At 42.8% G+C, this 19,153-nt stretch overlaps 1 long non-coding RNA gene across 1 annotated transcript; it reads left to right on the top strand.

Moving 5' to 3' along the window:
• Positions 1–868: 868 nt before the first annotated feature.
• LOC106999118 (uncharacterized) lies at positions 869–12,399 on the top strand. Its single transcript, XR_003731176.2, has 5 exons — positions 869–1,005; positions 3,416–3,456; positions 4,365–4,440; positions 6,647–6,715; positions 12,263–12,399. It is a non-coding gene; the product is annotated as an uncharacterized LOC106999118 (long non-coding RNA).
• Positions 12,400–19,153: the final 6,754 nt, after the last annotated feature.

Here is a 19,153-nt window from a genome sequence, read left to right as displayed (position 1 = left end):
TCTACTAAAAATACAAAAAACTAGCCGGGCGAGGTGGTGGGCGCCTGTAGTCCCAGCTACTCGGGAGGCTGAGGCAGGAGAATGGCGTAAACCCGGGAGGCGGAGCTTGCAGTGAGCTGAGATCCGGCCACTGCACTCCAGCCTGGGCGACAAAGCGAGACTCCGTCTCAAAAAAAAAAAAAAAAAAAAAAAGAAACTGCGGTTATTTTACATGGATTCTAACAGCATCTGAATATAATATATATCCCTTATACATTATATATACCCCTTATCATATTACCTCTGAATATAATATATACCCCAATGAAATGTTGTATCAGTTGTGTATGAAAATCTTATATATTCATAGAACCATCATAAAATGCTTAAGGTGCTTACAGGCACAGAAATGACTGTATATTATTAGACAATATGGGGTTTAGTGCAGAGCCCCTGGTTAGCTGCTAACTTGCTTTGTGACTTTGAGCAAGTCACTTTCCTGGACCATGTCTTGTCTTGGTCTTTGTTCTATCTCTAGCATCTAGCATATAGGCACACCAATAAACGTTTGTTGGATGAATAATAAATGGACCTTAAGTTTCCTCATCTATACATGGAAGGATTTGGATTAGACCTGTAAATTTCTTTTTGAAATTTCAAATTTGAAATCTCAAATTCTGTTATACTTTTAACCCAGTCCTAGTATTTCCTACCCTTAAGAACCATATGATCATTGCTGGCTTCCTTATTTTACTTCATTGGGTTCTTTCTGCTATTTCCCATTTGGAACAAAGTATTGTTTTGCTCTTCTTTAGAGCCTTTGTTAGATTTGGTTTATATGTATCTCCTTTTGTTTATTTATTTTAAAAAATTATTATATATATATAAAATTTATTTTTCTTTGAGACGGAGTTTCACTGTCACCCAGGTTGGAGTGCAGTAACGTCATCTTGGTTCACTGCAGCCTTCGCCTCTTAGGTTCAAGCGATTCTCCTGCCTCAACCTCCCGAGTAGTTGGGATAACAGGTGAGTGCCACCACCCCTGGCTAATTTTTTGTATTTTTAGTAGAGATCGAGTTTCACCATGTTGGCCAGGCTGGCCCCAAACTCCTGACCTCAAGTGATCCGCCTGCCTTGGCCTCCCAAAGTGCTGGGATTACAGGCATGAGCCACCATGCCTGGTCACTATGTATCTTCTTTTAAATGTAAAATTTATGTTTTACAATTTTTCACATCTACGGAATTAAATCTGAATAGTGACTTTGTGCAAAACAAATTTTGCTGTCCATTATTGCCAAAAAGTCCTGAGCGTCCAGGATGATTTCTCCAGGACATCTCTATTGCTCCCAAGTTTCAAACCGTTTTTTAGGAGCCAAAACCTCAGGATTTCACCCAGATCTGGTTCACATTTTGAAAAGATACAGGATTTTACCTAACCTGCCCTGAGTAGAAAACCATCTTACCATTTTTCCCTTATGATTTCTCTGACAGGAGGGCAGATACTATCATACAGCATACTTCTCAGTAGTTGGAAGGGTTTGAAGGGCCTGATAAGCAATGTCCATAAAGATAAAGGAGAGCTTTTCATTTAAGTAGTCACTCAGACTTTCAGGAAGTTTTGAGTGTTTTTTGTTTCTTTTTTTTTTTTTTTTGAGACAGAGTCTCACTCTGTCGTCCAGGCTGGAGTGCAGTGGCGCTATCTCAGCTCACTGCAACCTCTGCCTCCCGGGTTCATGCCATTCTCCTGCCTCAGCCTCCCAAGTAGCTGGGACTACAGGTGCCAGCCACTACGCCCGGCTAATTTTTCATATTTTTAGTAGAGATGGGGTTTCACTGTTTTAGCCAGGATGGTCTCGATCTCCTGACCTTGTGATCCGCCCACCTCGGCTTCCCAAAGTGCTGGGATTACAGGTGTGAGCCACCACACCCGGCTTGTTTCTTTTTTTTTTAAGTGCTCAACTAGAGTACCTTCTGTTTAAAAACTGTTACTGAAAATATTTTTATTAAATATTTTAAACCACTATTTTCATTTTTGCTTGTTGCCTTTCAGATCACATATAGACATACATTTGCATGGTTGCAATTATGTGTGTACCATTTTGTATTTAAACCCAGGAAAAATTCTGCTAAGCACCAATTTCAGGTAACACAATAGAAGCTAGCGAGCGAGTCCTTTAATTCAGTTCAAGGAGTATGTTGAGACAGGGCCAGTTGTACTGAGCTCTTCTGCAATTTAGGTGTGATTGTTTTCATTATTTAGAGTTTTCCAAAAAATTTATAAAGCTGGTGAGAATATCCATTTGGTTTAAATGTTTCTTTTATTCAGGAGAACTTGAAGGTAGCTTTGGTAAAATTCAAATGGTGTCTGTAAATTATGGATATTGTTTTTATATTCTTGGTAAAAGATGAAGTATTTAAAATTTTAAAATGCTCCCCAAATAGCTCCAAATATTAGCTTATCTCTTTTGTTCATGGTAACACGACCTTAGTATGGGCGCCTAGGGGAACTGAAGCTTTCCACAGTGGCTTCTGTCTGGTAGGACTGAGCCAGCCAGGCAAGCAACCCTGAGAAGAAGAAGGAGTAAATTAAGGTCAAACAGTAAACTGGAGGAATGAGTGGAACTGTAAAAACCAGCTATACACAGCATTTCCACAGAAAACTGTTGACAAGGCATTTAATTCCACTGAAATTTAATAATCTATTGATTCATATTTGTACCTCTTTTAGATAAATTTTATTTTATTTTATTTTATTTTATTTTAGTTTTGAGACGGAGTCTCGCTCTGTCGCCCAGGCTGGAGTGCAGTGGCTAGATCTCAGCTCACTGCAAGCTCTGCCTTCCGGGTTTACGCCATTCTCCTGCCTCAGCCTCCCGAGTAGCTGGGACTACAGGCGCCCGCCACCTCGCCTGGCTAGATTTTTGTATTTTTTAGTAGAGATGGGGTTTCACCGTGTTAGCCAGGATGGTCTTGATCTCCTGACCTCGTGATCCGCCCGTCTGGGCCTCCCAAAGTGCTGGGATTACAGGCTTGAGCCACCGTGCCCGGCCTAGATAAATTTTAAATCAAAATTTTCATATATATGAATGTAAATTTATTTCATTCCCTTTTAAAAATATTTAAAAATAATATATAGAGATTGATTATATTCAGAGTATACAATGTGATTATTTGATATAGATTGTATTATGACTACCACGATCAAATTAATTAACACATCCGTCATCACTCATGATGTAGTTAAGATCCCTGAAAGTTGTTCATCCTATAATTGAGAGTTTGTACCCTTTGTCCAGTATCTTCCCATTTCTCCTACCCCTCAACCCACCATTTCATTCTCTGCTTCCATGAGTTTAATTTTTTTAGATTCCACATATAAGCGAGATAAGGCATATAAGTTCTCGAGTTTATAATGATTAATATTCTTACTTTTCAGATGAGGAAACAGGTTAAACAATTTCCCAAACTCATCAGTGGGTAAGTGGTCTTAATCTGGAGAAAACTGTTAACTACTTTCTATAGTACTGCTCTCACATGCTAAACTGAAAAACATTAATATACCCATAGTCAACACATGGTATACATCTCTTCCAACCTGTCCACCCTCCTCCTACCTCTATTGGCATGATCTAGGGACTGGTCTCTCTCCTTCAAAACTCTCCTTAGAGGGAAAGCAGTGGTGTAGTCAAGAGAAATTGACTTCCAAGAGAAAGTAGTTGTAGTCCTAGTTTCTGGTAACTGGAGCTTTAGACACTAATCTTAAAGATGTTTCTAAAAGGCAAATCTGATGGGGTCACTCATCAATTAAACCCTGTGTTGACTCTCTTGGACTTCAAGACAAACATCTTTGGCCCCTGAACACAGTTCCTTCAGACTCACTTCTTGCCACTTCCCTATATATCTTAAATTATTCACAGTTCCCCTCTGAAAACTCCATGCTCTCTCACCTCTGAACCTTTTTGAGTATCTCTTCACCTTAGCTTTCTACCCCATGCCTATTCTTTTCCCTTATCAACCTCTAACATCTTTTTTAGGACTTTCTACAGAAATCTTCCAGATGCTCATGAGGATCAGATAAGAGCCTCTTTGTCCCCCTTCATGCCCGCGCTTATCTTATTATATAGATACCACTTCATTTTCTGAGAGTACTTGTCTACTTCTCTGACCTCCCTACCTGGACCCTAAGCTCCTTGGACTATAAAGCACCAGTAGTACAACAGTCCTATCCTCAAGGAAGGGTAGGAAGAATATTAATCTCTCCTCTAAAATAGTTCTGGGGTGGCTGCCGTACATACAGCTCCATCATAGTGTTGGGATCCTAACTCAAATCATTAGACAAGCACAGACATCAGAGACCCATGGTGAATTAAGTTTGTACTTTTCAGGGAATCACAAAGATACTAAGAATACAGGAAGAAACAAAAACCAGGAACCTTGCCTTGTAACCATCTCCTTTCTCAGGTAAGCATACTTATTTAGTACAGAATACATTGTGAAGTACCTATGCCACATATGTGCCAAGGGCTATTAGGTGAGGCGACATGATCATGAGCACAATAAGCATGAACTCTGACTTCAGAGCTGAGCATTTAGAGGGAGACACAGACACTGAATCAACCAAACACACATAAGTATCAAATGAAAACCTTGATAGATGCTACCAAGAAAAAGTCATTTATAAGCTCATAAATGGGGAACCGGAATGGGTGGGTAGAGGGCAAATGTAAGAGCACTTCCATTAAAAAGTGACTCAGAGGTAAGATTGAAAGACTAGGAATTACTCAGGCTGAGGCTGAGAAGAGGGGGATAAGAATGAGGTGCTTCCTAGTCTGAGCTGAAGTGGGGGTGGGCCTGGAGCTTGGCTCTTGAAGGAACTGAAAGAACAGTACAGCTGGAGAGAAGAGAGGCAAAAAAGGTAGGCAGACATCGCCTGGTTGCATTGCAGGCCTGAACTCACCTTATCTTCTGGAGGACAATACCTTGATTCTCTCTGGAAAAATCGTGAGGGAAAGCCCTGTGTATGGTGTTCAGTGTGCTTGAGACGATGAGATGGAACTGAACACAGACTGGGAGCCAGGCCAGCTTGGGTTTGAATCTTGTGAGTAACATGGTAGTGACTGTGGCTAATGATCATTAATAATAAGTAAAGTGCTGAAGTCATAAGGCTCCTTCCAATGACTCCTGTCACTTCCAGTCACTTCTAGTTGAAGCCTAGAGGTAATTATTCACTTTACCAAAGGATTCACTATAAGCATCTTTTAAATAGTACCCCCTAAGGCACCTAAAATAGATGTGATTGACACAGGCAAATCATGCAATTCTGGAGGGACTCCCTCTTAAGGAGACCTGAAGCTGGCTGTGACTGGCTGTGATCATCTGGTCATGATATACTGATAACAGGTCTCTGAGCAAACTAGTATATGAAAATCATTGCCAAGAAAGCCTAGAATCTTTAGTAGAAATCTCAGAGTCCCAGAAACTTTGAGAGAATATGTTAGTTGGAGGGAAAATAAGCCTTGTCTTCCCTCCTTCTTTGTTCTCTGCCTACCTCTGGCCCAACCTCAAATCTTTAAATTTAAATGATGTGGCCCAGCAGAGGCCAGTGGCATAAAGATGGTTTCTCTCCCTCCATTCTCTTTGGAGCTGGTGGGAACTGGTTGGAAGGGAGGTTTCTGCTCTTTTCCAAAGCCTCTCAGAGCTCTCCTCATTCCTGGTAGGCCCTCAGCACTCCTACTGTGAACCAGCTGCTCCCGCCTTGAGACTCTGTCTTCACTGCTTTAAGCTGTGCTGTAATGTGTGTGATTGTATGTATTTGATTTTGAAAATTTGGAGAATTCTATGGAAAACTCTAATTTCTTTGTATTTCTACCTGACCTCTGCTCCTCCCTTGAGAAGGAGTTGGATTATGGAATAAGAAGTTTAGGGTATATCTAGACCGGGCAAGTCTTCTTTCTGAAAAGCACAGTACCTTGGCACATAGTCCAGGAACTGGGAACCAAACTGGAAAAAAAAAAAAAAAAAAAGATCAGAGGCCTGTGCTTGTGAGATCCTGTGAGTGGAATGTTGGATGTTATCCACATTCTTCTTGTCATTCCTCAGTCACCCTTCCTCTTCAAGCCTATATGTTTAGGCTTCAGTGCTAGTTTTCCTTCTGTGCCAAACAGCAAGGAATAAGAGGCCTGGAGAAGGAAAATGCTTGATCTTGGGGAGGAGCATGGCCTTCAGCCACCACTGGGGCAATTTTCTTTGTAGTTGCTGTAGTTGTTCCATCCAGCATTCTGTTAGTCTATGTCCCTAGAGGACAGGGACAGTGTCTTATTCCCTTCCACATCCCCAGGCTTTCCAAATAGATCAATAACTATTTGCTGAACAAATGAGTAACCAAACAAAGGAGTAACTAGATTGCCTAGCTGGTGATTCTTGGATATAAAAAGATGGTAAATGATACGGTCTGGCTCTGTGTCCCCACTCAAATCTCATCTTGAATTGTAATCCAAATTGTAATCCCTACATGTTGAGGGAGGGACCTCGTGGGAGGTGATTTGATCATGGGGGCAGTCCCCCCCATGCTGTTCTTGTGACAGTGAGTTCTCATGAAATCTGATGGTTTTATAAAGGGTTTTCCCTCTCTTCACTCTGCATTTCTCTCTCCTGCTGCCATGTGAAGAAGGACGTGTTTACTTCCCCTTCCACCATGATTGTAAGTTTCCTGAGGCCTCCCAAGCCATGTGCAACTGTGAGTCAATTAAATTTCTTTCCTTTATAAATTACCCAGTTTCAGGTAGTTCTTTCTTTTTTTTTTTTTTTTTTTTTGAGACGGTGTCTTGCTTTTTCGCCCAGGCTGGAGTGCAATGGTGTGATCTTGGCTTGGCTCACTGCAACCTTCACCTCCTGGGTTCAGCTGATTCTCCTGCCTCAGCCTCCTGAGTAGCTGGGACTACAGGCATGTGCCACCATGCCCAGCTAATTTTTGTATTTTTAGTAGAGACAGGGTTTCACCGTGTTAGCCAGGATGGTCTTGATCTCCTGACCTCGTGATCTGCCCGCTTCGGCCTCCCAAAGTGCTGGGATTACAGGCGTGAGCCACCACGCCTGGCTGCAAGCAGTTTTTTTTTTTTTTTTTGTGAGACAGTCTCACTGTGCCACGTAGGCTGGAGTGCAGTGGCACAGTCTTGGCTCACTGCAATGTCTGTCTCCCAGATTCAAGCAATTTTCCTGTCCCAGCCTCCAGAGTACCTGGGATTACAGGCGCATGCCACCATGTCCAGCTTATTTTTGTATTTTTAGTAGAGACGGGGTTTCACCATGTTGGCCAGGCTGATCTCGAACTCCTGACCTCGTGATTTGGCCTCCTAAAGTGCTGGGATTACAGGCGTGAGCTACTGTGCCTGGCCAGGCAGTTCTTTATAGCAGCTTGAGAACAGACTAATACAGTGAAGAAAAAAGGACAGAAAGGTTGAGGCATTTGCAGAAGGTGGCACCAGTGAGAAATAGAGAAAGAACAAATGATTGTGGGTAAAAATAAAACAAGAGTTACTGATTTTGAATGAAACATATTCATTGTGGGGATAAAAACCCTAGCACTTTTATTAGCACCTTTAGGAAATTTGTCAGGATCAAGTGATTCATTCATCCAGGTTATAAAAATAAATAGCCTAAGGTCCTTTTTTCCCCCTACCTTTATGTATCTGGAAGGAACCTAAGGTCTTTATTATGGCTTATTTTGAGATCTAAACCCTTATGGCTCCAGAAAGGTGATGGTGGGAATTAGGGAAAACAATATATTTTTAAGAATTTTTGAGTTGGACTCTCTGCATATATACCTTCATCTAGGCTCAAGACGTGCAGAACTAAAGACTCCAGAGGTGCTCCTTGTGCACATAGAAGGAGTTTGAAAATTTGGCTCCATACTTCTAGTTTTCTGTATTTTTTCATGTGAGGAGAGCAGAGGCAAACATGTATTTGAAATATACTAGGTAACGGTCCTATGCTGGTAGAGACTGCCTTGTCCTGCCAGGTCTCTGTAATGTAGTTAAGGCCACTGCATATCTCTGCAGTGGTGTTTCTGAAATCCTTTCCATTCATTCATTCATTCATTCATTCATTCATTCATTCATTCATTCATTCATTTGAGATGGAGTCTTACTCTGTCGCCCAGGCTGGAGTGCAATGGTGCCATCTTGGCTCACTGTGAGCTCCGCCTCCTGGGTTCACGCCCTTCTCCTGCCTCAGCCTCCCAGATGGCTGGGATTACAAGTGCCCGCCACCAAGCTCAGCTACTTTTTTGTATTTTTAGTAGAGACAGGGTTTCACCGTGTTAGCCAGGATGGTCTCAATCTCCTGACCTTGTGATCCGCCTGCCTCAGCCTCCGAAAGTGCTGGGATTACAAGCATGAGCCACCGCACCTGGGCAATCCTTTCCATTCAGTACTACCCATCACTGGTCTGCAGTTTGTTCAACTATAAAAAAGGAAAGTGTTTTTCTTGTTTGGTTGTTATTATGGATTGAATTGTGTCCCCCCAACAAACAGATACGTTGGAGTCCTAACTCCCAGTACTTCACAATGTGACTGTATTTGGAAACAGTGTGTTTAGGAGGTAATACAGGTAAGATGAAGTCATTAGGGTGGACCCTAATCCAATGTGACTGATATCCCCAAAGGGGGAAATTGAGACACAGAGACCGACACCAAAGAGAGAAGATGATATGAGGAGACACAGGGAGAAGATGGACATTTAACAGCTGAGGAACACGAGACTACCAGAAGCTGGGAGAGAGGCCTGGAACAGATCCTTCCTCAGTTCCTTCAGAGGGATCATGGCCCTGCTGACACCTTGATTTCAGACTTCTGGCCTCCAGAACTGTGAAAGAGTAAATTTTTATTGTTCTAAACCACCCAGTTTGTGGAACTGTGTTACTAGACCCCTAGGAAACTAACATAGTTATTCTAAAATTTAAATATATGTTTTTGTTTTTGTTTTTGTTTTTGGTGGTTGTTGTTGTTGTCTTTTTGTTTTTGTTTCTGTTTTTGTTTTTTTTAAAGTTCCTCTGTAGACCAGGTGCAGTGGCTCATGCCTGTAATCCCAGCACTTTAGGAGGCTGAGGTGGGTGGATCACTTGAGGTTAGGAGTTCGAGACCAGCCTGGCCAACATAGTCAAACCCCATCTCTACTAAAAATACAAAAATTAGCCAGGTGTGGTGGTGTGCACCTGTGGTCCCAGCTACTCAGAAGGCTGAGGCATGAGAATCGCTTGAACTGGGGAGGCAGAGACTGCAGTGAGCCAAAATTGTGACACTGTACTCCAGCCTGGATGACAGAACGGGACTCTGTCCAAAAAAAAAAAAAAAAGAAAGAAAGAAAGAAAGAAAGTTCCTACAAATGGTAATTGTTTTTTCTCAAGAATTCCCACTAGAAATAGTTCCTGCAGACTAAGCTGTACTGGGTTTATGTAACAGACATGGAAAAGGACAGAAGTAATCTCTTTCTAATCTATGTTTAGTTATGGATAAGAGCTCCCTGGCCAGGTGTGGTGACTCATGCCTGTAATCCCAGCACTTTGGGAGGCTGAGGCAGGTGGATCACCCAATGTCAGGAGTTCAAGACCAGCCTGGCCAACATAGCAAGACCCCGTCTCTACTAGAAATACCAAAATTAGCTGGGTGTGGTGGCAGGCACCTGTAATCCTAGCTACTCGGGAGGCTGAGGCAGGAGAATCACCTGAACCCGGGAGGCAGAGATTGCAGTAAGCCAAGATCATGCCATTGTGCTCCAGCCTGGACAACAAGAGCGAAACTCCGTCTCAAAAAAAGAAAAAAGAGCTCCTTACGTTACTTGAAGCCTTATGATTTTCTGCTTTTGCAGAGTTTGAATGGCCAGGTATTTTCTGCAAGATATGAGCATGAGGATTGCTAAACAGTATTTAGCAGCTCTGTTTGTTTTAAAAAGTGTCTGTACAGGCTGGGTGCGGTGGCTCACACCTGTAATCCCAGCACTTTGGGAGGCTGAGGCGGGTGGATCATGAGGTCAGGAGATTGAGACCACCCTGGCTAACACGGTGAAACCCCACCTCTGCTAAAAATACAAAAAATTAGCCGGGCGTAGTGTCGGATGCCTGTAGTCCCAGCTACTTGGGAGGCTGAGGCAGGAGAATGGCCTGAACCCGGGAGGCGGAGCTTGCAGTGAGCCGAGATCTGGCCACTGCACTCCAGAGCCTGGGCAACAGAGCAAGACTCCGTCTCAAAAAAATAAATTAATAAAACAAAAAATAAAATGAAATAAAATTACAGGTAATTTTTTTTTTTTTTTTTTTGAGACGGAGTCTTGCTCTGTCACCCAGGCAGGAGTGCAGTGGTGTGATCTTGGCTCACTGCAGCCTCCACCTCCTGGGTTCAAATGATTCTCCTGCCTCAGCCTCCTGAGTAGCTGGGATTACAGCACACTGCCACACCCAGCTAATATTTTTGTATTTTTACTAGAGGTGGGGTTTGACCATGTTGGTCAGTCTGGTCTCGAACTCCTTACCTCGTGATCTGCCCTCCTCAGCCTCCAAAAGTGCTAGGATTACAGGCTTGAACCACCGTGCCGGGCCAAGGTAATTTTTTATTTGCTTATTTGTTTTCTCAGAATATATGTATTATTATTATTTTTTTAAAGACAGGGTCTCACTCTGTCACCCAGGCTGGAGAGAGATGGTGCCATCATAGGTCACTATAACCTTAAACTCCTGGGCTCAAAAGTTCTTCCCGCCTCAGCCTCTTGAGCAGCTAGGACTACAGGCGGGTGTCACCATGCCTAGCTAATTAAAAACATTTTTTTGGTAGAGATAAGGTCTTGCTATGTTGGCCAGGCTGATCTCAGACTCCTGGCCTCAAGTGATCCTCCTGCCTTAGCCTCCCAAAGTGCTGGAATTACAGGCGTGAGCCTCTGTGCCTGGCCAGAAAATATGTATTAATATATTAATGACTATATTATAACATATAGTGAATATAAAAGATAACCTAGTCTAGTTTTCTGAGTTAAAGACTTCATTTTGTTTCTGACTCTTATTGATAAGCCCTGTCTTTTGGGTATGAAAGGACCTGTCAAAGGATTTTTTATTCATGGAAGTCTAGCTTCTTAGGGAGAAAGAGTAGTCCTCCAAATACCAGTTTAAATTTGTATCACTTTTTCTTCTTTGCTGTCTTCCAGCCCGGTGTTTTCCACTGCAGTGCACTGTATGGTATACTAGGGGGACTGAGCTGTAGTTAGTACATGGTGATCAATAGCTTTATGGATTTTGATTGAAAGTGGCTGGACTACAAACCCGTGTTTGGATACACATGGAACTACTAAAAATAAGCACCTGGCTGGACACGGTGCCTCACACCTGTAATCCCAGCACTTTGGGAGGCTGAGGCAGGAGGATCACTTGAGCTCAGGAGTTCGAGACCATCCTGGGCAACATAGAAAGACCACATCTCTACTAAAAAACAAAACAAAACAAAACAAAACAAACAAACAAAAAACTTTTGCTTGATATGGTGGCATGCACCTGTAGTCCCAGCTACTTGGGAGGCTGAGGCGGAAGGATCACTCGAGCCTGGAAGATGGAGGCTACCATGCCATTGCACTCCAGCCTGGGTGACAGAGCGAGACCCTGTCTCAAAATAAAATTAAAATTAAACACCAACTAGTAATATTGGGGTAAGTGAGTTGAGTACGAGCCATTCTTTGTTGAAGGTAAGGGTGCCCATTCCTTTACTAGGACACCACTAAAGATCCATTCATGCAGGATAACCCTTGTCAGAAAATCATTGCCAGGGACTGGGAAAGTAACACCCTTTGGAGAACTATTCTTAGCAGGAGCATGAAGGCGTCATTGGAGGCATCTGGTGGGTGGGATGAGGTTTGTTCAAGAGCCATATGAAATTAAAAGTCAGGACTTTTTGGACAGATGCATTGACGCGAAGCACACTAACACAGCGTGGTAGTCAAGCCCAGTGAGCAGAGTTAGGCCTTGGCTTTCTCTGCCTAATCACAGATCACAGATAAATTTAAGGCTTTAACTCCAGTCTGTCCCACCTCATGCACAGTAATTCATCAGGGGAGATAGGGGACAGTGACATTTATTGCAGAATAATACTGTCTGTGCCCTCTTTGAGTATAATGTGAATATTTAACCATGTCAGTCTTTTGCCTGTTATTAGTGTCTCCAGAGTTGTTCAACTTGTTCTACTTGGTGTATTCATAGCTCTCAGTATTAGTAGATGCTCCAAGACTTAGACTGTGTCTTCTTTTGTAGGACCCACATCCTTAGCTCGATGGAGAGCTCTAGCACCCTGTATCCAAGTGATCACTTCATAGAGGTACCCATTTATGCACAGCTTTGTAAACTGAGGGCCAGAGGAGTGGCTGTTTGGGAAGTAGTCATCACTATGTAAGAATCAAACCTTTATTTTTCTTGGTAGAAAGTCAGTAGATATTTTGTTAAACTAAAAACATTAAAATAAAACTACATGGATATTTTAAAATATGGATACAAAAATGGCTAAAAGAGTTCGATTAAAAAAAAAAAAGAAACAAAGAAGGGATAAACCGGAGACTGAAGAAAATTTGTTATCTACAGGACAGGGTGATTTGACTTTTGTGTCCCCATCCAAATCTCATCTTGAATTGTAATTCCATAATCCCCATGTCTTGTGGGAGGGACCTGGTGGGAGGTAATTGAATCCTGGGGGCGCTTTTCCCCCATGCTGTTCTCGTGATAGTGAGTAAGTTCTCACGAGATCTGATGGTTTTATAAGCATCTGGCATCTTCCCTGCTGGCACTCATTTTCTTTCCTGCTGCCCTATGAAGAGGTGACTTCGGCCATGATTGTAAGTTTTCTGAGGCCTCCCCAGCCATGCAGAACTGTACGAGTCAATGAAAACTCTTTTCTTTATAAATTACCCAGTCTTGGGTATTTCTTCATGGCAGTGTAAGAACAGACTAACACACGTGGGAATGGGATGGAAGGGATAAAGGATAGAGTGACACGTCTCTGAGTATATCTTCTCATATCATTTTGATTTTCAACAATATTAATATTTTACTTATTCAAGAAAATGAAATTAAATAAACAGTTATGGGAGAAGACTCTAAAATTCAATATAAATAGGAGCAAACCCAATTGATTTCAAATGAAAAATATAACCACACTGAATGAAAAAAATTAACAAAAGCAATTATTGAGCATAGTAATTTGAGTATATCCCTTCAATCTGAAGATTAAAAAATTATAAACAAATCTTGGAACTTTACTTAAAAGGTTAGTGTACTTAAAACATTGATCAATATTAACATCACCAGTAATGAGACAGAACATCATATGCCTCCCGATGTGATGCATTGAGAACATAATAACGCATTGTGATACTCTTGGTCCCCCAAAAACAATTAAACTGAATCTAATGAGGAAATATCAGATAGCCTCAAACTGATGAAATTATTTTTATTTACTTATTTTTCGAGGTGAAGTCTTGCTCTGTTGCCCAGGCTGGAGTGCAGTGGCATGATCTCAGCTCACTGCAACCTCTGCCTCCCAGGTTCAAGCAATTTTCCTGCCTAGCCTCCCAAGCAGCTGGAATTACAGGCATACACCACCATGGCCGGCTAATTTTTGTATTTTTAGTAGAGACGGGGTTTCACCGTGTTGGCCAGGCTGGTCTCAAGCTCCTGACCTCATGATTCACCCTCCTTGGCCTCCCAAAGTGTTGGGATTACAGGAGTGAGCCATCGCGCCCAGCTGAAATTATTATTATTATTATTATTTTTTTTTTTTTTTGAGACGGAGTCTCACTCTGTCGCCCAGGCTGGAGTGCAGTGGCCGGATCTCAGCTCACTGCAAGCTCCGCCTCCCGGGTTCACACTATTCTCCTGCCTCAGCCTCCCGAGTAGCTGGGACTACAGGCGCCGCCACCTCGCCCGGCTAATTTTTTGTACTTTTTAGTAGAGACGGGGTTTCACCGTGTTAGCCAGGATGGTCTCGATCTCCCGACCTCGTGATCCGCCCGTCTCGGCCTCCCAAAGTGCTGGGATTACAGGCTTGAGCCACCGCGCCCGGCCGAAATTATTTTTAAAAATTGGACTGTAGGTGCTCTTTAAAAATGACTATATCATGAAAGACAGAAAAGTTGTAGACAGATTAAATAAGTCTAAACATGACATGACAACTAAATGCAATGTGTGATCCTGGATTAGATATTGAGCTGGAAAATAAATTTTTATAATGAACATTTACTAGTTTTCCAAATAGAAAAACTAGGAAAATTTGAGTGTGGACTGTAGATTACATAATAACATTGTAACAATGTCAAATTTCCTGATATTTATATTTGTATTGAGGTTATGTAAAATCATCTTCTTCTTAAGAAATACACACTCTAAGGTCAGATGCGGTGGTTCATGCCTGCAATCCCAGCACTCTGCGAGGCTGATCTGGGGGACTGCCTGAGCCCAGGAGTTCAAGACTAGATTGAGCATCATGGTGAAACCCTGTCTCTACAAAAAGTAGAAAAAAAATTAGCTAGGCATGGTGGTGTGCGTCTGTAATCCCAGCTGCTGAGGTGGGATCACTTGAGTCTGGGAGGTCGAAGCTGCCACTCCAGCCTGGGTGACAGAGTGAGACCCTGTCTTGAAAAAAAAAAAAAAAAGAATGAAAAAAGGAATACACACTCAAGAAGTATTTAGTGGTAAACTGGCAAGATGTCTGCAACTTACTCTCAAATGGTTGAGAAAAAATGTGTGCGCACACACACACATAGAGAGCAGGCACAGATGTAGCAAAATGTTAAATGAGGAATGTGGGTGAAGGACATTAGGAGTCTTCTTATTACTCTCGCAAGTTTTCTGTACATTTTAAATGATTTCAAAAAAGTTTTGTTTTTAATTGCTTCTAGCTTCTTCTTTGACCATTAAACTTACTTCACTTCTTCCTCACACTCTCTATCTGGGGTCCTTATTGGGCAAGAGTTTACATTATCTTGAACTTTACCAGTAAAACGATATGAGGAAGATGGAAATTAGTATCACTTACAATGGGAATGAAGTGATTGGGGCACCAACTCTTTACGCAGTTGAAGAGGAAATGCTGCTGCCCCTTTTGGTGCAGTCTCCACTCGGTAAAGGACTGTGGTTTGAGGTCTGCCCCACCTCCCTTGTCCCAGAGGGAAGGGAAAGCATTTTACTCACAGATCTCTTGTTATCATTATTTAATCTTAGTTTGGTCATTGGTAACTTAGAGGAAAGGAGGAATCACAAAAGGTAGCAAGAAGGACGTGTATCCATACTGTGTATCAATCCCAACTTTCTTGAAAGGCCAGGCCATGCGAAGGTGTGTGGGACCCCAATATAGATGGATCTAATGAGTTACTCTGAAACAATTTTCTTCGTTAAATGCTCTGCACATAGTGGTTAAATGTCTTTAATATCTACAATAGTGCTAGTACAACACAGGAAAGCAGCCCAGTCCCCATATCCTTTGCTGTAATTCCAGTATTTACAGTAGACAACTGGAGATTCTAATCCAGAGGTTGGGGTACAGATTTCGCAATTACAAAGAGCTGGCGTCAGTATTGTCTTCAGAAGACATTCACCAAAGGAGCAAAGCAAAGGCTGAGAATATTGACAAAATGCGTTGTTTAACCAAAAATTGAATGGAAAACAGATTCCCTGACAAGCCATCAAATTCAGAGTTGCGGGGAAACAAGTTACAATGATAGCAAAGTAACAGCATCCAGTAGGTAACTAGCCAAAGTAATACACAGTTTACTATAGACAAAGACTGAAGACTGGGGGCATAGAAGGCCTAAGATCTCAAGTCAGGCCATGCGCCTCCCACCCACCCACCAGGTCCCTGTAGTTTACAATTGGGTCTGTTCATTCTGAGGACCCCACTAAAGCCCCTATTCTATAGAAGTCTAGATGTCCCTAGTAGTTTGGGATATTTTTTGTCTATGTCAAGAGGCATTGGTAGTCTGCAAAACTGGCTGCTTTCCAAAGCCAATGATAAAGAAAGAAGCATCGACCTCTCTCTCTCTTTTTTTTTTTTTTTTTTTTTTTTTTTTAAGGCAGGGTCTTGCTCTGTCACCCAAGCTGGAGTGCAGTGGTGTGATCGTAGCGCACTGCAACCTCTAACTCCTGCAATCTTCCTGCTTCAGCCTCTGAAGTAGCTGGGTCTACAGGCACATACTACCATGCCCTGCTAATGCCCAGGTATTTAAAAAATTTTTTCATAGAGACGGGGTCTCCCTATGTTGCCAGGCTGGTCTTGAGCCCCTAGGCTGAAGCAGTCCTCTTGCCTCAGCCTCCCAAAGGGCTGGGATTACAGGTGTGAACCACCACACCCAGCAATACACTTCTTTTTTTTTTTTTTTTTTTTTTGAGACGGAGTCTCGCTCTGTCGCCCAGGCTGGAGTGCAGTGGCGCGATCTCGGCTCACTGCAAGCTCCGCCTCCCGGGTTCACGCCATTCTCCTGCCTCAGCCTCCCGAGTAGCTGGGACTACAGGCGCCCACAACCGCGCCCGGCTAATTTTTTGTATTTTTAGTAGAGACGGGGTTTCACCGTGGTCTCGATCTCCTGACCTTGTGATCCGCCCGCCTTGGCCTCCCAAAGTGCTGGGATTACAGGCGTGAGCCACCGCGCCCGGCCTAGCAATACACTTCTTAATCAATTTCACAAAAGATGAACAAAAAGGGCCAAGTCCTAAGCAAGTGCAGAGCATGTGAAGAGTACCCTCAGTGGCATCCCTTCCCGATTTGTGTTCTTTTGTTTAAATTAGCTTGTTTCACTCTCAACTGCGAATGGTGAATGCCCAACATGGGCTTAAGAGCCTATTCTCATGAAGGGATTTTCATCTTTGTCAGGAATCAAAGCCTTAAACGAAGACTCAACTGTTTATCTGGAGCTGGTAGAGCAGGTTTGCTCATGAAGTCACACCCAGTTGGCATCACAGAGGCCTGAAAGCCTCTGTGCTGGAGAACTGAGCCAATTACTATTCCCACCCAATTCCTGGCAGGTGTCAACCTGCCCTTTACAAAGTCTCAGCAGATGCACTGCTTACAAGATGTTTCATGTCAACGTAATCTTTATAGGGGACCAGTCCCATCCTGCCCGAGATTCTACTACCCTGAAGCCTCCCTGGGACATCCTGTGAGAGACTGATTATCCTCTTCAGTGGTAGGCTGAAGCTCTCCCATACTCAGGTACATTTCTAATTCCCAGGACAACTAAACCAGCTATTTTTCCATCCTCGTAGCAAATGACACTGAAAAGGACCTGGCCTACACTAAGACACATGAAGTCTGGTGATTTTTAAATCCAGCTGCAGATGTAACCAACAAGTTAAATAATGTCTGACAGGAGTGCTTCATCTTTAAAATCCTTGTTGTGCACCACACTACTGCTTCTTTGTGGACTTTTGTCCACAAAGGTCCTTTGATTCAGTTTGTTGCTACACACTCAGAGATTTCAATTAAATGTGTTTTTTTTTTGTTTTTTGTTTTTTTTTGAGGCGGAGTCTCGCTCTGTCACCCAGGCTGGAGTGCAGTGGCCGGATCTCAGCTCACTGCAAGCTCCGTCTCCCGGGTTCACGCCATTCTCCGGCCTCAGCCTCCCAAGTAGCTGGGACTACAGGCGCCCGCCACCTCGCCCGGCTAGTTTTTTTGTATTTTAATAGAGACGGGGTTTCACCGTGTTTGCCAGGATGGTCTCGATCTCCTGACCTCGTGATCTGCCCATCTCGGCCTCCCAAAGTGCTGGGATTACAGGCTTGAGCCACCGCGCCCGGCCTAAATGTGGTTTTTAATAATCCTCATGCTGTCATGCATGTTAACTGTTTTATTTTCATGCATTACTATGACCTACACTTTGTTTTTAAAAATGAAGCTTTCAGATCATTTTCAGCTTCGTCGCACCCTCAAGTGTGCTTTTCTGGCCTTCTCATTTTTGACTGAATTTGGAGAGGAATGAAGAAGTCATTTTTAGGCCCTGATTTGAAGGACCTATCAAAAAAGAAAGTCTTTCCACCCCCACCCCACCCCGCAACCCACTGCTTGGAGGCAGCCAGTTGACCTGCTTGTGTCTTGGTGTGAATTGGGGATCTGAACAAGGGAAACTGGAGGCTGCAAAAGGGCTCTGGAAGAAGTTCAAAAGCAAATTTGTTTTCCACATTTTGCTCAGATTTGCCCTGTGAAGAGATTAGAAAGCAAGATCTCTGAAAACAATATAAGAACCTTAATTCAATAGCCTGGAGAAAATCTTCAGCCAGTGAAGGGCTCTTACACAATTAGTCTTCCTAAGAACAGAGCATAAATCAATGGTTTCAAATGGGCACAAAATAGAATGCAAAATATATATTTTTTTAGATAAAAGAAAAAATTTCCACTGGCAAAAACTAGAATAACTGACTATGGAGACTTTATTAGCAGAATAGAGGCCCCTTTAAAGGACTGGGTATGACCAGGTTTCAGTCCTTCCAGACGCTGGATTCTGAGAGGAAGGATGGTTCCCTGGAGATCAGCATGGGTTCAGTGAGTACGAGGAATTGGCATTGGATATGAAAGGGAAGAGCAAGACCTTTACTCAGATGTAGGGACAGGAAAACAAACCACAGTATAGACCACATAATAGCTGCATTATAGATAGTGATCAGTTTATGACGATACATATTCTTAGAAGCCAGTCTTGTTAACAAGTGACACTGATGTACATTCTCCCGGTTCTCACTGGCACAAGACAGCTTCATAGACACATACATACTGCACAAAATTCTATGACAGGTTTCCACAGGAAAAGGTTTCCACCTGGTCTCTGCTATTTCCTACAGAAGGGACAAAAGTTCCCTGAGTCACTGTTCACTGTTACCCAGTGTGCTTCCTCCTGTGAAGGGCCATGAGCCTATCTCTTTACTTCATTGGCAAACTCCAGTGGCATCAAATGGCCTTGGTCATAGACAAGAGTCATTTAATACGACAGCAATTGCTGCAGCTGTGACCCCTTCCATTTGGCAACAGACCTTGAGCCTTTACAAATATCTTCAAGGACTCAAAATGAGATGTTTTCTTTTTGAAAATATACAAACCAGAATCAGCTTGCTCTTCCTCAGAGGATGTTGACTGTGGTCACTGTTCTTTTGAGAGGAGTCGTTAACTTT

The sequence above is a fragment of the Macaca mulatta genome, chromosome 7 (assembly GCF_049350105.2).
Source record: "Macaca mulatta isolate MMU2019108-1 chromosome 7, T2T-MMU8v2.0, whole genome shotgun sequence".
NCBI classification, from domain to species: domain Eukaryota; kingdom Metazoa; phylum Chordata; class Mammalia; order Primates; family Cercopithecidae; genus Macaca; species Macaca mulatta.
This window is presented reverse-complemented; position numbering and strand designations above follow the sequence as displayed.